This window comes from Heteronotia binoei, chromosome 11 (genome assembly GCF_032191835.1).
Source record: "Heteronotia binoei isolate CCM8104 ecotype False Entrance Well chromosome 11, APGP_CSIRO_Hbin_v1, whole genome shotgun sequence".
Lineage (NCBI taxonomy): Eukaryota > Metazoa > Chordata > Lepidosauria > Squamata > Gekkonidae > Heteronotia > Heteronotia binoei.
Window position 1 is genome coordinate 29467815 of NC_083233.1, and position 22392 is coordinate 29490206.

Consider the following 22392-nt stretch of genomic DNA (forward strand, 5'->3'; position numbering starts at 1 on the left):
CGTACTCAACAGATGTCACCTATGCATAAGGCAATAAAGCTTATCTTAGGCATGGATCCTGTCAGACTGCCTAAGCCTTTGTCCAACGGAACCCAAGACAAAGGATGGTGCCAGTAGAGGAATGAAGAAGAACATCTTCACCCAGAGTCAAGTTTCTTTGTATAGATCGGGTGTTACCTTAGGTAGCCATTTGGCCATCTATTGACATCATTTAGATAAGTTTTGATAGCCTTAAATCACCTCCACCCCAATAATTTCACCCATTCTTTCCCTTAATGGTCATCCTGGAACCTCCCCCTTTGGTTCATTGTTACCTGGAAGTCCAATCAGGTAACCAGGGCCAGGTCTGCTCACTGGCCAGGTATGGGCATCCAATCAGGTGCCCCCAATAAACTGGCTATTGGCTACCACATAAGTCCAGCCCTTGTGGTCATTGCGGAGCCTCCCCTTTTTCTGAGGTCATGTACCAGCTGACCACCTGTCATCTGCCCCTGCACCTCCCATCTCCTAAGGGCTCAAGGTAGTCCTTATAACCACAGTCCCAACTTCCCACAGGTGTGCATCTAGCAGTACCTCATTCCTGCTGTTTAGATACATCCCTGATACATCAGATGTCTCATAGAAATGTCTCACACAGGTATGGTTCACAGTAGAACAAATATGCCTTCAAATCCCAAAAATTGTTGAGGGTCCCCTTCCCCCTAGTCCTCATTTGTCGCCATTGGAGCCTTCCTTGAAGACTACGATCGGTAATTATCACCCTGTTTGTCCATCCTTATGTTACCTCTATGCATTTCTCTCTGTGTTTATTGGGTCTGTATGCATGTTATATGAGTCTGTTATCTTATATGTGTGTGTTCTATATTTTTCTGTAATAAAATCATAATTGTTTTACTTCCTTGGTAAATTTAGCAATAATTTCTGGAAGTGGAATCCTGTATACATAGATTTTAGATCCTTTTTAAGCCAAAGGTGCCCACCTGTCAATTCCCCAACCTCTTTTGAGGGCATTTTGGCTTACAACTTCTCTTCTTGTTATTGTTAATCTCCAGGTGGGGGCAGGGGATCTCCTGGTTTGGAGGACTCCCCCCACTTCAGGGTCATCATAAAGCGGGTGGATGGGAGGGAAATGTCTGCTGGGCACTCCATTATTCCCTATGGAGACCAATTCCCATAGGTTAAATGGAGAATTGATCTGTGGTTATCTGGGGCTCTGGGAGGGCTGGGGGGGGGGGTTTATATAGAGGCACCAAATTTTCAGCATAGCATCCAGCTCCTCTTCTTAAAACAACCCCCAAGTTTCAAAAAGATTGGACCAGGGGGTCTAATTCTGTGAGCCCCAAAAGAAGGTGTCCCTATCCTGCATTATTTCCAATGGAGGGAAGGTATTTAAAAGGTGTGTAGTCCCTTTACATGTGATGGCCAGAACTCCCTTTGGAGTTCAATTATGCTTGTCACAACATTGCTCCTGGGTCCACCCCCAATGTCTCCAGGCTCCACCCTCAAAGTCCCCAGATATTTCTTGAATTGGACCTGGCAAGCCTAGCTATATCCTTCTCTTCCCTGTTGCTTCATTGCTCTTAGTTGGGTTCAGCATTTCCCCCCAGCCCAGTTGGCTTCTCATATCAGATGTTGACTGGAGGAAAATGCTTTAAGCATCACAGTATGGCAAGGGGGGGGGGCACAGGATTTAGCTCTCACTCTCCTGTGTATGCCCGTTTTGTTTTAAAAAAGATTCCACACTGCTAAGTTTCTTTACTCCTGAAAGGATGATTCTATATCAGGACTTATCATGTTGGAAGATGTCAGGGAAAAGGTGGGACTACTTCGTACTCTTACATGTAAGTAAAGATTCTGAGATTTCTATGTTAGCTATAGGATATAGATGGAACTTTCTGTCTGAGACAGTGATGCTCTGTATTCTTGGTGCTGGGGGGTGGGGGTGGGCAACAGTGGGAGGGCCTCTAGTGTCCTAACCCCACTAGTGGACCTCCTGATGGCACCTGAGGGTTTTTTGGTCACGGTGTGACAGAATGTTGGCCTGAATGGGCTATTGGCCTGATCCAACATTACTTATGTTCCAGTGGTTTTCTCTAATATAGTGAAATGATCTAATCACTGAATTCTCATATTATTTCTGCTTTTTCCTGTGTTTTACTGTTCAAGAGAGGAAGCGGTTCCACTCCCATCTTCTGTTGAAAACTGTCAACTTATCTGCTGAAGGACCTCTTTCAATCACCATGCCTGTGAGTAGAGGCAAAACTGTCACCAAAGCCAATAGCATTTTAGGAGGCTAGTTTACATGTGGAAAATATCACCTCCCAAAATGGAATCAACCTACCACAATACTCCGATACCAGCACAGAACTATGTCTTGTATATTTGGGCTGGCTCAATCAACACAGCAAAGAGATCAGATCTGTGTGCTGAAAATCCATATAGATAATGATTTGAGATGGCATGGGCCCGCTCATTATGTTTCCACACAATAGCCAGCCAAGCATCTGAGGACAGGAATAAGAGGATTTTTTTTAAAATAAAGGAATTAGTTCTCCATATCTCAATATGTGGCTTTGTCAGACAAAAGCATATAGGTAGGAAGGATTAAGCCCCCTTTCCCCAGCCCACTTGGTCCCAGTACAAAGTATTTATACTTGAAATGTACATTTTTTAAAAAAAATGCTGTGAAAACCCAATCATGTATCTCAAATGGTACACTTTCTTGAAATTGTCTGGTTCAGGTGTTTTTGAGATGAGATATAGATCAATATTCACTTTTCCATAGCTAAAATGTGTGTGTGCACTTGTTTGAAGATACATTTTAGCAGATGTATTATCCATAAAATGAAGTCTTCTTCAATACTGTTTCTCTCTGCACATTTCCAAAGCCAGTATAAGGTGATGCTTGACACTGCCAGCTCTATTCCACATGCAGAGCATCCCTGTGCTTTGATAAAGATTTTGAACAGCAACAGTGGGGAACATTTTAAACATGTGACCTTTTCATTTCAATTCCATGTATTATGCTGTTAAATGACAGACAGCTAATAAACAAATCAGCCAAAGTCCATTTCTGAGTTTGTTAACAACTTCAACAATTAATTTTCTTTCTTCTTGTCATCAGTAGGAGCTTGTTTTGTTAATTACAAAAATAATGATTTCCTTCTTTTTTTAAAAAAAAACTGTTAATGAATTAATTTGTAAAAGATAAAGCCAATGTTATTTAAAATGGAACTGTTCCATTATTTTTTGTGTGTGGAATTAATACTGAATTCACCTTTGCTTTTGATATATTCCCATTTTGCCTGTAGGGCTGCATGAATGATAGTTGTTTTGTTTTGTGTTTATTTTGTAGCTTTGTGGTATCATGTATTCCACTCTACGCCCTCCCAATCATTCACCACAAGTGTCTGTGAACTTTCTCTGGAGTTCCTTAGAGTTGCCAGACCCAAGGTCTGTACACGGGATTCCCTGGTCTCCAGGGCTTCAATCCACCACCAGTCTCCTGGCCAGTGTGGGAAACCCCACCCCCAAACCACTCAGAAGTGCTATCATCATGCCACCGACATGGGACAACACTCTGGTTTTTGGGCAAACTCTATGATTTTGTAGCAAAAAAATAATTAGGGGTTTTGTCCAATACCTAGAGCATTGTCCACAGTGTCAGCAACATGATGACATCACTTCTGCAAAGTGTGCATGGCAGAAGACTCCCTAAGTGGCTCAAGGATCCCCCTACCAGCAGCAAGGTAGGACCTGGCTGGCAACCTTAGATGCATTTACTATGCGTATTTGGGTATGAATGTTTTGTTTCAGAAATTTCTATACTGTTTTGCCACAAGGGGGGAAAACTGCTTGAATGTAAATGCCATCAAGTCACTGACTTATGGTAACCCCACAAGTACCAACCCTGCTTAGCTTCCAAGATCTGATGAGACTGGGCTATGCATGCGGCCTTCCTTCCCTTCCCTTCCCTTCCCTTCTATATATGTTTATATTATTGTCAGTTATTTCAGTTTCCTCCTTTTTACTGATTTGAAAATTTATTTCCATTTTGTTCAGATGTTGTACAGTTTCTGCATGGAATTTATACAGCATAGATTGATGATGATAATGATGAGAGAGCGAGACAGACAGATGTAATTTAAACATATTATATATGATGTATAATGTTGATTTACTGAGACAACAATGGCATTTCTGTACATTTTGTAGGATAAAAATCAATGACAGGAAATACAAAAGGTATTAAAAGACAGGTTTAGGGATTCAATTCACACAATGGAGAGGCAAAATTAAATAGCAGGAATGAGATTTGTGAAATCATTTCAGATAAAGGACCGTCTAAATTTGTCCCTTAGGACAAATTTAGTAGCAACTTTTGAAAATGCAAGACTTAAAACTCTCTTAACTTTCCTTACAATTCTTCAGACATTTGGCTTGTGCAAGACATTTGGCTTGTGCAACTTCCAACCATCTAACAACCCCATGTGTTCTCCACAAAGGACTTCAATCATTTCTGAAAATCATTCATATAATCAGTTGTAAGTGCATGGCATGCAATTAGTACTCCAGGGAGAATCTTCAGCTAACAACTGTTAATTTGCATCTTCCTATGAGTCTAAAGCAAACAAGCAAATAAAATTACAGCAAGTGGGTTCTGGTGTTTACCTCCTCCCAGCACACATAAACAATGCATGCACGCATGCGCGCACACACACAAATACCATCTTCTGCACTAGTTCTATGCTGTTTCAGCCATCCACTGAACAACCAAAAATGGGCCATTCTTATATTTCTAAATAAGAAGGCATAGAAATAAGGAAGCATAGGGCAGGGGGTGGGGGGAGTTGGAGGAAGAAATAAGTTAGGTTGACCTGGTTCTCTTCAAATGCAGCAAGATTTATTTTATGCTAGAATGAACTATGATTAAGACAGCCTGACTGGCTGTATTATTAGGAATGGTTAATTGCAAAAAGAAGAAGAAGGGTGTGGGGGGGTGTTTCTGGAAATGCTTTGAGTCTCTTATTTTTAATGGGGAAATTAGCTAAGAGATTTGGTAGAATGAATTAGTTGCGAAGGATCTTGTCTTCAATAATACGGCGGTTGGGTTCTCAAGCAAGAATACTCCAGGCGAATATATATTTTATAATGTTTACTTAAAATATGTAAAAGGGTACACACAAATACACAATACAGTCAATCAAGGCAATGGGGTTAGATAAAAATATGGAGCAGAGGTCCATCAGTGGCTATTAACCACAGTGTGTATATATATGTATATATAAAATTGGCCACTGTGTGACACAGAGTGTTGGACTGGATGGGCCATTGGCCTGATCCAACATGGCTTCTCTTATGTTCTTCAAGTAGCTAGGAAGGATAGAGGTTATCAATAGAGGAATTGAAGGGTTGTTGAAGAGTGTGATATTCACCTGTTCCAGATGTGGTGAGGTCCAGCAACAGTTTGAAGATGCAGACATGCATTACCATATGCCATGTCTGAGGGCCCCCTTACTTAGAGTAGTGTGTGTGGGGGAACAATCTGGTTACATGTTGCTCAGGCAGAGAGAGAGAGAAAGAGAGCTGTCTCTCCTGTTATATTTTGGAAAGAAAGAGGTTCTCCCAAAAAGGGGGCTGGCTTGTAGTGGACAGTGATTAGTCTATTCTGGGTACCTGATTGGGTGCCCACCTCAGGCCAATGAGCAAAACTGACTCTGGTCACTTGAATGGATCACCAGGTAACAATAGATAGTGCTGGTTTAGTAATGTCCGCCCTTAGATTACAAAAGGCCAGGATATGTGTTACTTGTTTGGGGGGTTCAGCAAAGATACCCCTGGGGAGAGGCAAGCATGGAAAACAAAGAATTTGTCTAGGTATCAGACATTACCATAGCATTAGACAAAAGAAGCTGGATTGCTGCAAAGAGCCAGGTAGGTGGCTGATTAATCAGTAGCTGAGGATTAGGGCATGAGTGATATTTACCAGCAGTCCCCATTGTTATTATGCATCCTGTTTGGGCAGAGCTGGAGAGATAGGTGGGGTTGCAGTGAGAGGAAGCCTTTAGGTGGGGCTAGAACAAGCTCTCTTCTTACTTCATTTTGTATGAAGTATTTCTTAGCCTGTTTCTGGTCAGACTCCATTTTGTTTCCAGAAATAGAAGCCCCACTCTCTCTCTCTCTCTCTAGGTATTGGGGTGCTCCAAAATAACAGGCAGTGCCTCTAAGTTACAGGGGGAAAAAGCAGCTATGTGTTTTGTGAAGTGCAGTTGAAATCGTTTGCAAGAACAAATTAAATATATTTATGAGCAAAAGTCCCAGGTAGTTTTATCCAATGATACATCCGACACGTCATCGCATTTATGAGCATGTATTATGTTACCACAATCTTTTTAGTACATTTTGCACTGACTGTTGTATTGTGTGTGTGTACATGTGTACTTTATGACTGATGGACTGACTTTTGGGATGGCACAGTATAGATAAAGAAGCAGATAAATGAAGATCATTTGAACTAGTGCTGTAAAGGTGGTGGTGGTGATGGTCAGTAGCAGTAGTGGTAAATAGAGTCATTTTATATGACATATACTATTTTTATTTTATTATTTATTTTATTAGATTTATATCCTGCCCTCCCAGCCAAAGCAGGCTCAGGGTGGCTCACAGGCCAGTTGGCAACATAAAAACAATACAAAAAGCATATAACATAAAACAATAAAACATGAAAACATAAAAATTACAGTTGGTGCTATTTTGCAGTTATATAAATAGATAACTAGGCAGGATCCAGGGATATCTTCTTGATCACAGTTTATATGCAGTGGCCTAGGTGATGTTTCCCACAGGTACTTTGTACAATCACTCCCACTGGTTCTGTACTGAACAGCTACATGCAAGGTGGGAAAGTGCTGTCCTGCAGGCCTTGCAGAACTGGGAAAGGTCCCGCAAGGCTTTGCCCTCATCCGGGAGTTTGTTCCACCAATAGGGTATGGCTATTGAAAAGGCTCTGGCTCATAGTTTGTAGCCTTGCATTCCTGAACGTAATACCCTCTGAGGAACGTGTGGAGAAAGGCAATCCATAACGTAGACAGGTTCCAGGCCATATAGGACTTTAAAGGTAATAACCAGCACCTTGTAGCTAGCCAAGCTTTATTTGAAGTTCAGAACAAACATTAAAACCATAAAATCATCATTTAAAAAATCCAAGAGTTGCAGCTTAAAGAGAAGCCCTATGTAACAGTCCAGAACTCACAACAAAAAGCAGAATTCTCATTATGGAAGTATGGCCTCAGTGTTCACACATCTGGAGGAAATCCAGAGAGGTGAACAAGGAATGTCATCAGAGTCTGGGCATCAGAGTGACAATTGAGAAGATTCTGATTTTGGAAGATGGCAACCCTGTTACAACCTGAGATGGAATTTTCCACCCTCATTGCTACACTGTAGATAGGGTGACCATAATGTCTGAAGGCCAGCCAGGGACACGTTGGGGGGGGGGGAAGGTAGGGGTGCGCGCACGCTTTGCGCGCGCGCCGCCGGAAACAGGAAGTGACGTCACTTCCGGTGACGTCATGCCACCACAGGAAACAGGAAGTGACATCACTTCCTGTGACATCATTTCCCCGCGTCACCTGCCGGAAATGGGAAGTGACATCACTTCCTGTGACATCATTTCCCCCAAATGCCACTGCCGGAAACAGGAAGTGACTTCACAGCACTTCCTGTGACATCCCCAAAAATCCCCCAAATATCACCGCCGGAAACAATTTTGTTCTGAAATCCTGTATATACTTCATCAGTATATGGGATAAGGCACTTTCTCAACTGTGCTGCATAATGCAGCCTATTTATTTTGTCCTGTTTGCTCTGTTTGCTCTATCTGCGCCACCTTCATCACTTTCGGGGTGTGGATCCCCCAGTGGGGTGGTCTCCCGACTCCCTCCGCCAGCTGTTTCTGATAGCCCTGCGCCCCCTCTTTCATTTGATATGTGTCCCGTGCGGGTGCCACCCTCCCGCCGGGAGATGCCTGTCACTAATAACACAGGTCGAGATGCAGGACAGGAACCCGGAAGTGACCGACAGGCTGCTTCAGCGTGCCACTGCGCCGGCCCCCTGGGCCCCACAACGATGGGACCGATGCCACAGGGACGGGCTCGAAACACTCTATAACCCCTCAAAAGAACAGCAGTCTAGCTCGCTTCCCCCGAGCCCTGCCGCCATAAGCCTCAAGGGGGCTCATTTTGCGGCATCTGGAAGGCCCCCAGCGACCAGCAGAGGCCGCGGAGAGGCCTTCGCTGGTCGGCGCTGGTCCCGGAATGCCCTCCAGAGTCTCTGGAAGGCCTTCCGGGACCAGCGCCGGCTGCTCCGCGGCCTCTCCGCGGCCTCCGCTGGTCCCTGGAGGCCCTCCAGAGACTCTGGAGGGCCTCCAGGGACCAGCGGAGGCCGCGGAGAGGCCTTCGCTGGTCAGCGGTGGTCCCGGAAGGCCTTCCAGAGTTTCTGGAAGGCCTTCCGGGACCAGCGCCGGCTGCTCCGCGGCCTCTCCGCGGCCTCCGCTGGTCGCTGGAGGCCCTCCAGATTCTCTGGAGGGCCTCCAGGGACCAGCGGAGGCCGCGGAGAGGCCTTCGCTGGTTGGCGCTGGTCCCGGAAGGCCTTCCAGAGGCTCTGGAAGGCCTTCCGGGACCAGCGCCGGCTGCTCCGCGGCCTCTCCGCGGCCTCCGCTGGTCGCTGGAGGCCCTCCAGAGTCTCTGGAGGGCCTCCAGGGACCAGCGGAGGCCGCGGAGAGGCCTTCGCTGGTCGGCGGTGGTCCCAGAAGGCCTTCCAGAGTCTCTGGAAGGCCTTCCGGGACCAGCGCCGGCTGCTCCTCGGCCTCTCCGTGGCCTCCGCTGGTCGCTGGAGGCCCTCCAGATTCTCTGGAGGGCCTCCAGGGACCAGCGGAGGCCCCGGAGAGGCCTTCGCTGGTTGGCGCTGGTCCCGGAAGGCCTTCCAGAGGCTCTGGAAGGCCTTCCGGGACCAGCGCCGGCTGCTCCGCAGCCTCTCCGCGGCCTCCGCTGGTCGCTGGAGGCCCTCCAGAGTCTCTGGAGGGCCTCCAGGGACCAGCGGAGGCTGCGGACAGGCCTTCGCTGGTCGGCGGTGGTCCCGGAAGGCCTTCCAGAGGCTCTGGAAGGCCTTCCGGGACCAGCGCCGGCTGCTCCGCGGCCTCTCCGCGGCCTCCGCTGGTCCCTGGAGGCCCTCCAGAGACTCTGGAGGGCTTCCAGCGACCAGCGGAGGCCGCGGAGAGGCCTCCGCCACCGCTGCCAGCCCCGCGCACGGGCGGGGAAGGCGGCGAGTGAGGGAGGGAGCATCCCTGCGCGTGCGCAGGGGCCCTGCGCAGGCGCAGGGACGCTCCCTCCCTCACTCGCCACCTTCCCCGCCGTCGCCCGCGGCCCACCGCCTCCGGGGCTGGCTAAACCGGGACCTCTAAATGGTCCCGGTATAGCCAGCCCGGGAGGCGGGAATAGGGGGCCAGAACCGGGACATTCCCGGGCTCCCGGGACGGTCTGGCCACCCTAACTGTAGATAAGACATCATGGAGAGAACTTCCACATAGACGCACAAGGCTTTTTGGCAGAATAATTTTACATGTTCAACTCTATGTAATAATGTACCTATGCAGGCATAGGTAAGAGTGACATACAAATTCATGAGAGATGTTACTATTAGGAATGGGATTGGAAATAAATCAGCCAGTATCCCAATGCTGCATATAATTCTATGAAGCAGCCTCATTTAGAACACTGTGTACAGTTCTGGTCACCACAGTTCAAAAAAGACATAGCATTGGAAGGTGTGCAGAAAAGGGCACTATAATGAACATAAGAAAAGCCATGTTGGATCAGGCCAGTGGCCCATCCAGCCCAACACTCTGTTACACAGTAGTAAAAAAAAAGTGCTAGATGATTAAAAAGATGGAACACTTTCCCTATAAAGAAACATTAAAGAGGTTAGGGGTTTTTAGCCTGGAGAAATGTCATGATAGTGGTTTTAAAATTATGCATGGGATAGAGAAGATAGAGAAAGAAGTGTTTTCCTCTCACACAATACAAGAACCTGTGGACGCTCAATGAAATTAATGAGCAATAGGCTTAGAACAGATAAAAGGAAGTATTTCTTTGCCCAAATTGTAATTAATATGTGGAATTTATTTCTGCAGGAAGAGATGGCAGCTACAAGCATAGACAGCTTCAAGAGAGGATTGGATAAACATATGGAACAGAGGTTCATCTGTGGTTATTAGCCAGAAGTTATAGATGGAATACGATGTCTGGAGCAGTGATGCTCTGTATCCATAATGCTTGGGCGACAATTCAAATTAATCAAATCAACTTTTCTGGAATGGTTGTGGAGTTCTGGAGGACTTCTGGCTCTGCTGGTGGACCTTCTGATGGCACCTGGGTTTTGACCACTGCATGACACAGAGTGTTGGACTGGATGGGCCATTGGCCTGATCCAGCATGACTTCTCTTATGTTCTTATATTTATTCACACTCTGAGATATCTGAAAGTCCACCAAAGCTGTGATGGAAATCTGTGCCAGTTAAATTTCTCTTCTCAGGCTCTGCTCTTTATGTCCCTGCCTGCAGACAGAGACAGGACTTTTTTGGTGGTGATGGTCTCCTATGGAATTCCCTTCCATTTGAAGTTTGCCTTGTACCTGTTTTACTTAAAATGTCAGGCCAAAACATATCTCTTTGCCAAGGCTTTTAAGAGGTTTCTCTTTTAGTTGGTTTACAGTTTATCCCCAGTCTGAAGACACTTTTTATTAATATCATTTTAGATTTCTCTGTTTAGCTTTTTGAATTGGTAAGGGTTGTTTTATCGGCTTGCTGACAGCATATGGCACTTTAAGGGGCCATAAAGCTGAGTAAGCATTATGTAACTCCTACTATACAGCTAAATGAGTAGCATGTGAGGAACATGTGTAGCCTGTTAGCTAATTAAGAAATGTGATTGGCTAGCTGAAGTATAACAACAGAGACCACACTCTCTGTATCTTGTGGGTGAATGAGAGGATATCGGAGGAGAGGTGTGGAGAGGATTTTGGAACGTGGCTTGTTACTCTGTTGGACTGGATAACTGTATTGACTTGTGGACTGGTATGTGTAACTACTCTTCTGGATTGTGATTTTGTACTGCTGAACTGGCTGGACTGAATATATGTGACCTGACCATTGGACTGACTTTGCTTATTGCTTTTTGCCTAAACCCAAATATATCTGTTGAACCGGCTTTGTTTAAGTTTGTCTTCATTAGAACTGCAGCTGGGGCTGAATTTATCAGGGTGCTCTACTCGAAGAACTTCCCACGCACTGACACTTGCTTTCACTGGTTGGTTGTTAACTACTTCTACTGACTTGGTTTGTTTTATTGTTTTTGTGTGATTTGACTTTTCATTTTTGTTGTAATATGATTTGTGTTATTGTTTTAGTTGTGAACTGCCTCAAGCGGGTTTGGAAAAGCAACACCCAAACAGCCTAAATAAAATAAATGATAACATTATCAAACTCCTGGGATTCAACCAAACATTGCAAACAGCAGAGAGGGGACACAACTGTTGTAAACAGAAGGCAGTATGGCATTGAACTTAGTGTCCCAGTACAGGACTGGGAAGATCCACACTCATCCACAAATCTCAATGCCGTCTGGTCACCTTTTTGGCATAATGGGGTTGCATAAACAGAATAGAAGGGAGGAGATCATGTATGCTACTCTGAACTCCTTGGAGGAAGGGTGAAATAAAAATGCAATGCATTAATGGACTGAACAAAAACAAAACCTCAAAGAAGGTACAGTGAAGCATTTGCAGGACACATTCCACTATCCCAAACTAGTCCCCATTTTGCCTCCCCCAAAAACATTTTTGAAGGTAAATGCGAAGGTCAAACCAAATAACTGTTGAATTGGGAATCATGACAGTACCACTACATCGTTGATAACTTAAGGGAATTGGCTGGCACTACAACACTCTCCCTTCGTTAGAAGTGGTTCTAAGCAACAATATTTGCATAATAGCTTAGGATGAGATAACACGTTACCCATTTATATGGAGGAGGAAAGGCCATTTGGAAAGGGAATCTGCATGCGTTCTTGAGTTAATTTGATTAATTTAAATTGCAGAGGGATCACAAAACTCAACCTTTGATTTGATTCTAAATGAAGGGAAGGGCTCAGATGCAGTGGGCCAGATTGGTTTCAAAGCCTCTGGGACTGAGCAGGAGCAGATCAACTGCAGAGCATTCTCTTTGCATTGCAGATGGATTCTCATGATGAACAGGGACCGTCCCAGAACACTTACTCTGTTTTATTTTTCACCTTTAACACGTCTTCATAATCAACACGCTCTTTGAATAAATACAACCATGGGACCTGTGAAATATACTCAGCTCTTTCCCCTTGATAGCAGCTGGAGAATTATGACATGGCCGCATTGACACCTTTCTCTCCCCCATGGAATGTTTCTACTCGGAGATGAGTTAAAAGTAAGAATAAGATAAAATATGTTTTACAGTGCAATTGATCTTCTGCTACCTAAAAAGAGCAAATATAGGTGTCAAAGCTGACAAAGTACCCAGCGAGCCTTGCTTTTACAGGGCTCGGCATAAAATCATGAGAAACAATCTTGGTGGATTGTTCTTCCCTCCTCCCGTCCCCTCAGCCTCCTGGGAATTAGAAAAGTAAGGGGGAAAGCTCAAAATCTGACTGATGGCAAAGTAAAATAAGCCCCTGATTATTGGTACAGGTGCAAAGCTTGGGAAATGGAAATGGAATCCATCTGGACTTTGTCTGACTGCGGCTTTGCATCACATTTTTTCACTTGCTAGAGTGAAGGTCTAATGGTGACACTATACATAGAGCTCTGAGTAGAGGAGTGCATTCAGTATAAACTGAGCTGAAAAAATACGTGATAAATATCTTAACAGCATTTATCAGGTATTCTCTCAGACTATTACCAAGGGGGATGGTGATCTGGCTATCTGAAAATGGCCACCCTGGAAATAAAATATAATATAATGGGTTCTATACAGTAATGAGGCGAGGTGGTAGTGAACATAGCTCTTTTATTGAATACATCATGGTATAGCACTGCCTACAAAGACTAACTGTTAGGGCCGTGGGGCCCTATATATATATATACACATACACACACACACCGAAAGTTCCCACGCTGTCTGTGACTGGACCATTCAAACCAGTCAGGGGCTATTGATTGGAGCAGGGCAGCAGGATTTGGATCCTGCTGCCTATTGTTCCCGAGTCCTCAAGCTCTGTCCTTCAGGCCCCAGTGAGCCAGGCAAGAATTCCAGCTTATAGATACAATTCTAAGCACATATACAACATCCCTCCCCCCCTTAGTTCGCAAGCCTAGCTGACGTAGTCCTTAAGGTAGGCTGGCTTGCGATGCTTTCTGGTGGACCACCTGAGTCCCGGAGGGGGTGGGGGAGCGGACACAGTTGCAGCAGCGGTGAGTGGAGGGCTGCCACTGTATAGCTCTCAGCCAGCAGTTCCTGGGCCTCCGTGACTGCCGGATCCACCTGAAGGGTGGGGCTCAGGGCCTCAGCCTCCGCTGCGACAGTCGGCGAAGGAGTGGAGGTAGCGGTCTGGTTGCCAGGACTGTAATCCTCGGCTTCTACCCTGGGGCTTTCACTGGACCTCAGCTGGTTGATGTGCCTCCTTATGGTGGACCCCCCCCCCTGTTGTAACCTCTTTGTCAGAACTTGTATCTTTAATGCTGGTTCCCTATAATGTGACCAATGCTGTAATGTATTCTTACTGTGGCTTAAAGCTGCTTTGTTACTGAACCAAACTGACTCCATGTTGTAACCCTTGCTTGACCCACAGTGCTTGGATAGTAATTAACCTTGCCCCACTGGTATCCAAAATATTTGGGGCTGTAGAGTGAGTTATGTTATGTCTCTGCACATTCTCACACTGGGACCCTTTGAAGCCGAGCAGCATGGCCTTCGGAGTAGGGAGGCATCCTCTCTACTGATAGTGATGGTGAGAAGACAGATGTGCCTGTAACGGTGTGAATTGTGGCTTTGTGAGATGTTTGCTTTACGTGTATAAAATTGTGCTGGTGCTGGCTCTCGCCATCACTGTTATCTTGCCTTTTCCAGTGCTTAGTTCTCTTCAATAAAATCCTAACTTTGTAACCAAGTATGGGATCCGTTTGAAGTTCTTAAGTTCTGACATTATAACAGTGATCCCATTGTTCGTGGCTTATCTGTACTGGAGGCTTGGCCCGATGGCGGCAAAAGTGCCAGACGACGGAGAGCCCACCACCCCTATAGAGGACCCGCCGCTCGACCCAAATGTGACGGGGGTTCGGCGCAAAATTAAGGTCCCGGCGCCTTTCTCGGTCGACGCCGCGTTCCCAGCCCCGCGAACCTGGAGCCCACGGAAGTCCACGGCAGCAATCGACGCCGCGGAGCAGCGGTACCGAAGCATGCTGGGCGAAGGGGGAGCCGGAGACGGCGACGGCGACCAAGAGGAGGGCCCGGAGCCCCGAGGGGGAGACGACCAGATCCGGACCCTCCGCAACAACTTATTCGACTGGGTGCGGGAGATACACGACGACGTGCATCGATCCTGCGTGACGATGGCCGAGGAGTTGCAGCAGAACCTGGGCGTGATCTACGACCAGCTCCGCACTTTGCAAACTGCGGTCCTGGGAGTCCCGATTGGAGGGCTACCGCTGGGGCAACCGCCCGTAGCCCCGCCGGCTCCGCCGGCCCCAGCTCCGCAAGCTCCGGCCGCCCCGGCCCCGCCAGCTCCAGCCGCCCCGGCCCCGCCGGCTCCGGCCGCCCCGGCGCCGCCGGCTCCGGCCGCCCCGGCGCCGCCGGCTCCACCTGCCCCGGCACCACCAGCCCCGCTGGCCCCGGCTGCCCCGGCGCTGCCGGCTCTGCCCGCTCCGGGGGCCCCGGCGCCACCCGCCCCGATCCTGCCGGCTCTACCGGGCCCAGCGCCGCCGCCGGGGGCGCCGCGAGCCCCGGGGGGGGGCGAGGGTCGAGGAAGGGAATTGAAGATTACTTTCGATGGGAATCCGGAGGACGTGGAGTATTTTACCATACAGTGCGACACGTTCTTTACCCACTGGGGTGCGGATTACCCGACCGAAGCCAGCCGAGTGTACCACATCGCGTCCCGACTGAGAGGTGCGGCCCGCAAGTGGTACGTCGGGCTTTTTATGGGGAGAAAGCCCGAACTAGCTACGGTGGCGGGGTTCCTGCACGCGATGCTCCGCCAGTACGGCGATCCCCTACGGGAGGAGAAGGCTGTCGCCGCCCTTCAGCGCATAGAGCAAGGCAACCGCTCCACCCGCGAGTATGCCACCGAGTTCCTGGGGTACTGCGCGGCAGCGAGGGGATGGAACGAGGTCATGAAATATACCGCGTTCATCAATGGTCTGAACCCGAACATCCTCGACCGCTGCTACAGTCAAGGGAGACCCGACACGTTGGTCGGATGGATCCAACTGGCCGGAGAAGTGGAGACCAACCTCCAACATGTGGGGATGCGACGGCAGCAGCTGGCGAAGAAGGCGGCGAAGCTCACACCGACTAAATCCGAAGGGAGGAAGGCCCCGGCGACCTCCACCCCGTCTCCCGCTCGCAAGTGCTTCAAATGCGGAGACCCAAATCATCTCGCTGCCAACTGCCCAGTGAAAGCGGGTTCCACCCCACCCACGGCGAAGACAACTACCCCGGGGCCGAAAAAGAAAAAGAGCGGCCGCTCGAAGGAGCCCAGCCGGGGCTCTGTCGCCACTTCCTTGGCGACTGACGAGGATTTTACCACCGACTTGGCTACAGTGGAAGAATCGACCGAAGAATCGGACGACACCGAGTCGGCGGGAAACGACAGCGACCTGCTTTAATGGGTGCCGCAAAGCAGGTCCAACAACAGCCGGCACTCCTCACGGTGAGAGCAACAGGGGGTTTACTATTTATGGCCGTTACCCTCCTCAACCCTAACCTAAAGAGATTCATGCACGCCCGAGCGCTGATCGACTCCGGGTGTAACAGGGACCTGATTACCCCCCGCCTAGTTGAGGCGTTGGGATTAGCCACCTCCCCCCTACCACAACCGATGCAGTTCCAGCAGATGGACGGGGGGCCCATGAGAGGGGAACCATGTACTTTAGAGACTCAGGCAGTCCCGGTGGGAACCGAGGAGCATTGGGGGATTGAGACTTTCGTAATTGCCCCCTCTTGCTCTTTTGACGTGGTGGTAGGCTCGTCTTGGCTCGCCCGCCACCAACCAGACATAAGGTGGGAGGAACAAATCGTCCGGTTCCCGGATTGGAGGTGTGAGCATCACCACTGGCGCCCCGAATGGGGGCCGCACGCTCCCCCCCAAAACATGCGGGCTTGCCTCACTCTCAAGGAAGTCGCCTCAATCCCCAAGGAATACCAGGATCTAAGATTAGCATTTAGCGAGAAGGAAGCGGACGAGCTACCGCCCCACCGCCCTACGGACTGTGCCATTGAGCTGATCCCAGGGCAACAGCTTCCCAAGGCGAAATTGTACTCCATGGGTTGGGCGGAGAAAGCTGAACTCCGAAAGTTTTTGGACAAGAATCTAAAGCACGGCTTCATACGGCCGGCCACTGCCCCCCATGCCGCCCCCGTCCTCTTCCGAAAGAAAAAGGCCGGGTCTCTTAGGCTTTGCACAGATTTTCGTGCTATAAACGGGATTTCCATGTCCAACGCCTACCCGATCCCGTTGATAAAGGATTTATTGAACACCGTAGCAAAGGGAAAAGTATTTACAAAGCTTGATCTCCGAGACGCGTACTTCCGCGTCCGCATCAAAGAGGGGGACGAGTGGAAGACAGCATTCAACACCCCCCTGGGACAGTTTGAGTACCTAGTCATGCCCTTCGGACTGCAAGGAGCCCCTGGTGTATTCATGAACTTTATCAATGAAGTGCTACGGGAATTCCTGTTTAAGGGGGTGGTGGTGTACCTTGATGACATCATTATCTATTCACAAGATCTAAAGTCTCATGTGCCCCTGGTCCGAAAAGTGTTACGCACCCTTTGCAAACACAAACTGTATGCCAAATTGTCAAAATGCGAGTTCCACAAGACCGAATTGGACTATTTGGGTTTCCGGGTGTCGGGGGAGGGATTGGCCATGGACCCCGCAAAGGTCCAAGCGGTACTAGACTGGGAGCCCCCTCGAACCCGCAAACAGTTACAAAGTTTTATCGGGTTCGCTAACTTTTACCGCGACTTCATTAAGGGGTTTGCCACAGTCATGCTCCCCCTCACGGAACTCCTTAAAACCAAAGGGAAGGGTGACGAGGCGAAAAAGCCAGGCGCACGCCTAACGTGGACGCCTGAATGCCAAAAAGCTTTCACTGAATTGAAACGCCTCTTCACCTCCGAACCCGTGTTGGCTCATCCAGATGAACTGAAACCCTTCGTGGTCCAATGCGACGCCTCCGACGCCGCTGTGGGAGCCATACTGATGCAGAGGGGGGAAAATGGGGTGCTCCGTCCATGTGCCTATATCTCAAGGAAATTTTCCAACGAACAAAGAAATTGGTCGGTCTGGGACAAGGAGGCGTTTGCAGTCATGTTTGCCCTAAAAACCTGGCGCTCCTGGCTTGAGGGAGCGAGAGTGCCCTTTGAAATCTGGACCGATCATAAAAACCTTGAAGCCCTCACCGGGCGTCGCAAAATGACTGCAAAACAAATCCGGTGGGCAGGTTTCTTTGCTAAATTTGACTTTGTGCTGAAACACATCCCGGGCTCAAAGAACTTTTTAGCAGACGCCCTCTCTCGCATGCCACAACACGACAGTCTCCGGGAGGAGGTAGTGGACTCATTAATTTCCCCCTCAGCCATCTCAGGGGGGGGGGTCACTACCCGCTCCGGCAGGCAGACCAGCCCTCCGGATTCAGATCTGCTGCCTCGATTCCTTTCAGAATATAACCAGGAGGCCGACCGCCCCCCTAACTTGGTTAAAGCCGAAAACGGGCTCTGGCTGCACAATGAAAAAATCTATGTGCCCACTCCCCTCAGAAAAGATGTCTTGGAGCGCTGCCACTCAAGTCGCCTGGCCGGCCACTTTGGCTATGTCAAAACCCTCAACTTACTCACCCGCCAGTTCTGGTGGCCAAAAATTAAAAAAGATGTGTCGGAGTTTGTACTTTCATGCCCCACCTGCCTCATGGCGAAAAGAAGGGGGGGTAAACCCCCGGGCCACCTGGTTCCCCTTCCTACAGCCACCCGACCGTGGTCGGTAGTCTCCATGGATTTCATTGTCGAACTCCCACCTTCGCAGGGCAAAACAGTCATCCTGGTCGTAGTCGACACATTTTCAAAGCAAGCCCACTTCATCCCGTGCAAAAAACTACCCACGGCCAAAAAACTTGCCCAGCTCTTTTTCACCCACATTGTCCGCCTACACTCGTTCCCAGACAAAGTCATTAGCGACCGCGGAACGCAGTTCGTTGCCAACTTCTGGCGGGAGTTCTGCAAACTCGCTGGCATCGAGCAGGGTCTGAGCTCTGCCTACCACCCCCAGTCGGACGGACAGACGGAGAGGGTTAATGGTCTTCTGGAACAGTACCTCCGCTGCTTCATTAATTTCCAACAGTCCAACTGGGTGGATCTCCTCCCCTTTGCAGAATATGGCTACAACAATAGCCTCCATAGCTCAACCAAAACCTCCCCTTTTCAAATTATCAATGGTTACGAGGGCAAGCCGTTTCCCACTCTCGCCCTCCCCGCCAGCCCGGCCGAACCCACATCCTGTCAACAATGGTGGGAGGGCCTTCGTGAAGGCTGGAAGGGTATTCAGGAAAACCTGGAGGAAGCGAAAAAAGCCTACAAAAAGCAGTTTGACAAAAAGCACTCCCCAGAGTGGGACCTGAAGGTGGGGGATACAGTTTTCCTGTCCACAAAAAACCTTCCCCTTCCCCAGCCCTGTCGCAAACTCGCACTGAAGTTTCTTGGGCCTTTCAAAATAAAAAGGGTAATAAACAAAGTGACCGTGGAACTCGAACTGCCCAAATCTCTAAGTAAGATCCATCCTGTTTTTCATTGCAGCTTGCTTCGGAAAGACCCTGGTGCTACGTCCTTCCATCCCAGGGCCCCACCGCCCCCTCCGACGACAGTGAGGGGTCAGAGTCACCATGAGGTCCAGGAGATCCTGGACTCCAAAGTCAAAAGGGGGAAACTGTATTATTTGATCAGGTGGAAACACTTCCCCCCGAGCTGTGACGAGTGGGTCGAATCGCAGAACGTAGCCGCTCCGCAACTGCTGAAAAAGTTTCACCTACTGTACCCGCACAAGCCCAAAGCTGGCCCCGCGGGAGGGGGCGCTTAGGGGGGGCAGTATGTCAGAACTTGTATCTTTAATGCTGGTTCCCTATAATGTGACCAATGCTGTAATGTATTCTTACTGTGGCTTAAAGCTGCTTTGTTACTGAACCAAACTGACTCCATGTTGTAACCCTTGCTTGACCCACAGTGCTTGGATAGTAATTAACCTTGCCCCACTGGTATCCAAAATATTTGGGGCTGTAGAGTGAGTTATGTTATGTCTCTGCACATTCTCACACTGGGACCCTTTGAAGCCGAGCAGCATGGCCTTCGGAGTAGGGAGGCATCCTCTCTACTGATAGTGATGGTGAGAAGACAGATGTGCCTGTAACGGTGTGAATTGTGGCTTTGTGAGATGTTTGCTTTACGTGTATAAAATTGTGCTGGTGCTGGCTCTCGCCATCACTGTTATCTTGCCTTTTCCAGTGCTTAGTTCTCTTCAATAAAATCCTAACTTTGTAACCAAGTATGGGATCCGTTTGAAGTTCTTAAGTTCTGACACTCTTACATTACGAACCCCAGCACCCTGGCAACCCTTGCTGGAATCCAAGCAGGCCCCCCCTCAAAGTTCTTAGCCATAACCCGGCCCCCCATATCTACCCCTCAAGGTGCCCAGATCGACTCTGGGACCTCCTTCAGGTCGAGGGCTCTATCTGGGTGCAATCGGTCTAGTAGGGTGGCTACCCAGCGACCCATGAGGAGTTCAGCAGGACTGCGGCCCGTGGCTGAGGAGGGAATGCTGTGCTGTGATAGTAAGAATTCTGCAAGGTGGCCCTCCAAGTCCCCCTGGATGATGCGGTGGAGCGATTCTTTAGCCATCCGCACCATCCTTTCGGCCTGGCTGTTGGTGGCCGAGTGGAATGGAGCTGACCTGATGTGCCTAATGAGGTTGCAGGTGCAGAAGTCCTAGACTTCTCCCGCCATGAAGGCCGCCCCATTATCTGAGACCAGCGTGTCTGGGAGGCCATGCGTGGCGCACACCCAGTGGAGACCACCAATGGCGGCCCGGGAGGAGGTGGATGCCACCAGGAGCACCTCCAGCCATTTTGAGTATGAGTCCACAATTAAGAAAAATGTTTGTCCCTGGAAGGGCCCCGCAAAATCCAGGTGCAACCGGGACCAGGGTTTTCGTGTGGATTCCCAGTGCAGCACTGGAGCCTGGGGGTGGCACCGGCCGGGTCTCCTGGCAGGGCTGGCATCAAGCGACCCAAGACTTGATCGCATCGTCCATCCTGGAACACCATACATAACTGCTGTGAGTGCCTTCATGTACACTACCCCAGGTGGGTTTCGTGCAGAGCCGTGAGGACTTGATGTCTCAGAGCCGGGGGCACCACCATCCTGTTCCCCCATAGCAAACACCCCTTATGGACAGAGAGCTTGTATCTGCAAAGCCCTCTTGTAACCTAAGGTGCTTTCTTCCAACTTGTGGCTCTTTAAGAGCCATGAGCCATTTCCATTGGAGGAAGGCTTCTTAAACTAGAGGAAAGATCTTTAGTTTGGGTACATGTCAGTATACCTACAGTGTGAAATGCTGGCTTAATAATGCACAGATAATCCTTGGGAAAATGTGTACAAGGGAAAAAAATCAGTTAAAGGAGACATAACATAACATCAGAGTAAAAAAAATAACAGGGTTAATTTGCATAAAGGGAAAGAAAAATTATAATGGGTATTTTGGGATGAAGCAATGGGGTGCAAGATTACCCTTATTTATCTGTATCAAGGAATGAATCCCAATCATGTGAACTGCTTGTCTCCCAGTAGTCGCATCAGTTAGCTAAGTGGTCTGGCATGTGGCAAGCAGAAATGGGATTAATGTCTGGATTGGGGGAACCTACAAGATTCATTGACACAAGGTACTCTGATTGCATACTGGAATAAATGGTTTGTGAAAAGGATTGCACAGCTAAGGAGAGCTGAAATTTATCAATAGCTGCTAGCCACAGCAATGAAACAATCTCATCATCTTTTTTTTCTTTTTGTAACATAGGTCGTTTTCGCACTTAGCGTTTGCTCCCCTTATTCCGTGGCGCAATTATGTCCGGATCATTTTTCTCGTTTTCCCACTAGTGACTCTTTGTGGAGTCGCCTTCCCTGAAGCCCCGGCTCAAATCGTTTTCCCACTGGCATCGACTTGAGTTCGATGCCCTGTCAATCATTTTTTTTTTAAGCGCAAGTCTGGTTGCGTAATGACGTACTAACGTAACATCGAGCTGTTCCCTCCCCTTCTTTTCGTGGACAAACCGCATCACGTGTGCTGCTGCTGCTTATGGATTGGCTGCAGCTGTAGAATCCTCCACAGCCCGTTATGTATTAACAGAAGCATTCACAGTGGAGAATCCTAGCACTATATTCCCCCCCCCCCCAAATTCTGAAGTTGCGAAATATCGCAATAACGAAGAGAGAGAAATCGAAGGGTTTGTGTCTCTGTGTGTGTGTGTGTGTGGCAGCTTCTTCCCTTCGCTCCCTCCCGGGTGGCGAAGCTGGGATTTCCTCCGCTCTCTTTCCCCTCTCCGGCTGGCGCTTGCAACGGGGACCTGACTGATTCCTGCTGCCAGAGCTCCCCCCCCGCCCCATTCTCTCCTTCCCCTTCTGTGGCGCATGCGAAGAGCGAGCTCCGTCTATTTTCTAACCGAGCGGAATGTAGCCAGGGAGAAGAATGCAGGACTCCAACTTCCCATTTTATACATGGCGATTTTGTGCAGGTCCAGAAATCCTGGTGGCACAGCTGAGGGAGGCATTCCCTTTTTAAAACACACACACACAAACGCTTTGGCCCGCACCGGCACTAGATTCCCCCCCCAACAATGGTCGTTTTCGCATTATCGAGATAACGCAACAGCGAAATTACGCAACTAAAGTCAATAATAATAAAAAAAAATTCTAACGAAACCAATTGAAGTGGCAATTGAGGCTATTCCAGGAGGGGTTTTTTTTTTCCTTTGTTAATTTCGAAATATCGCTATTACGCAAAACTGTGAAGTTTAAAAAAAAAATGGCCGTGCCGGCACTTTGGGGA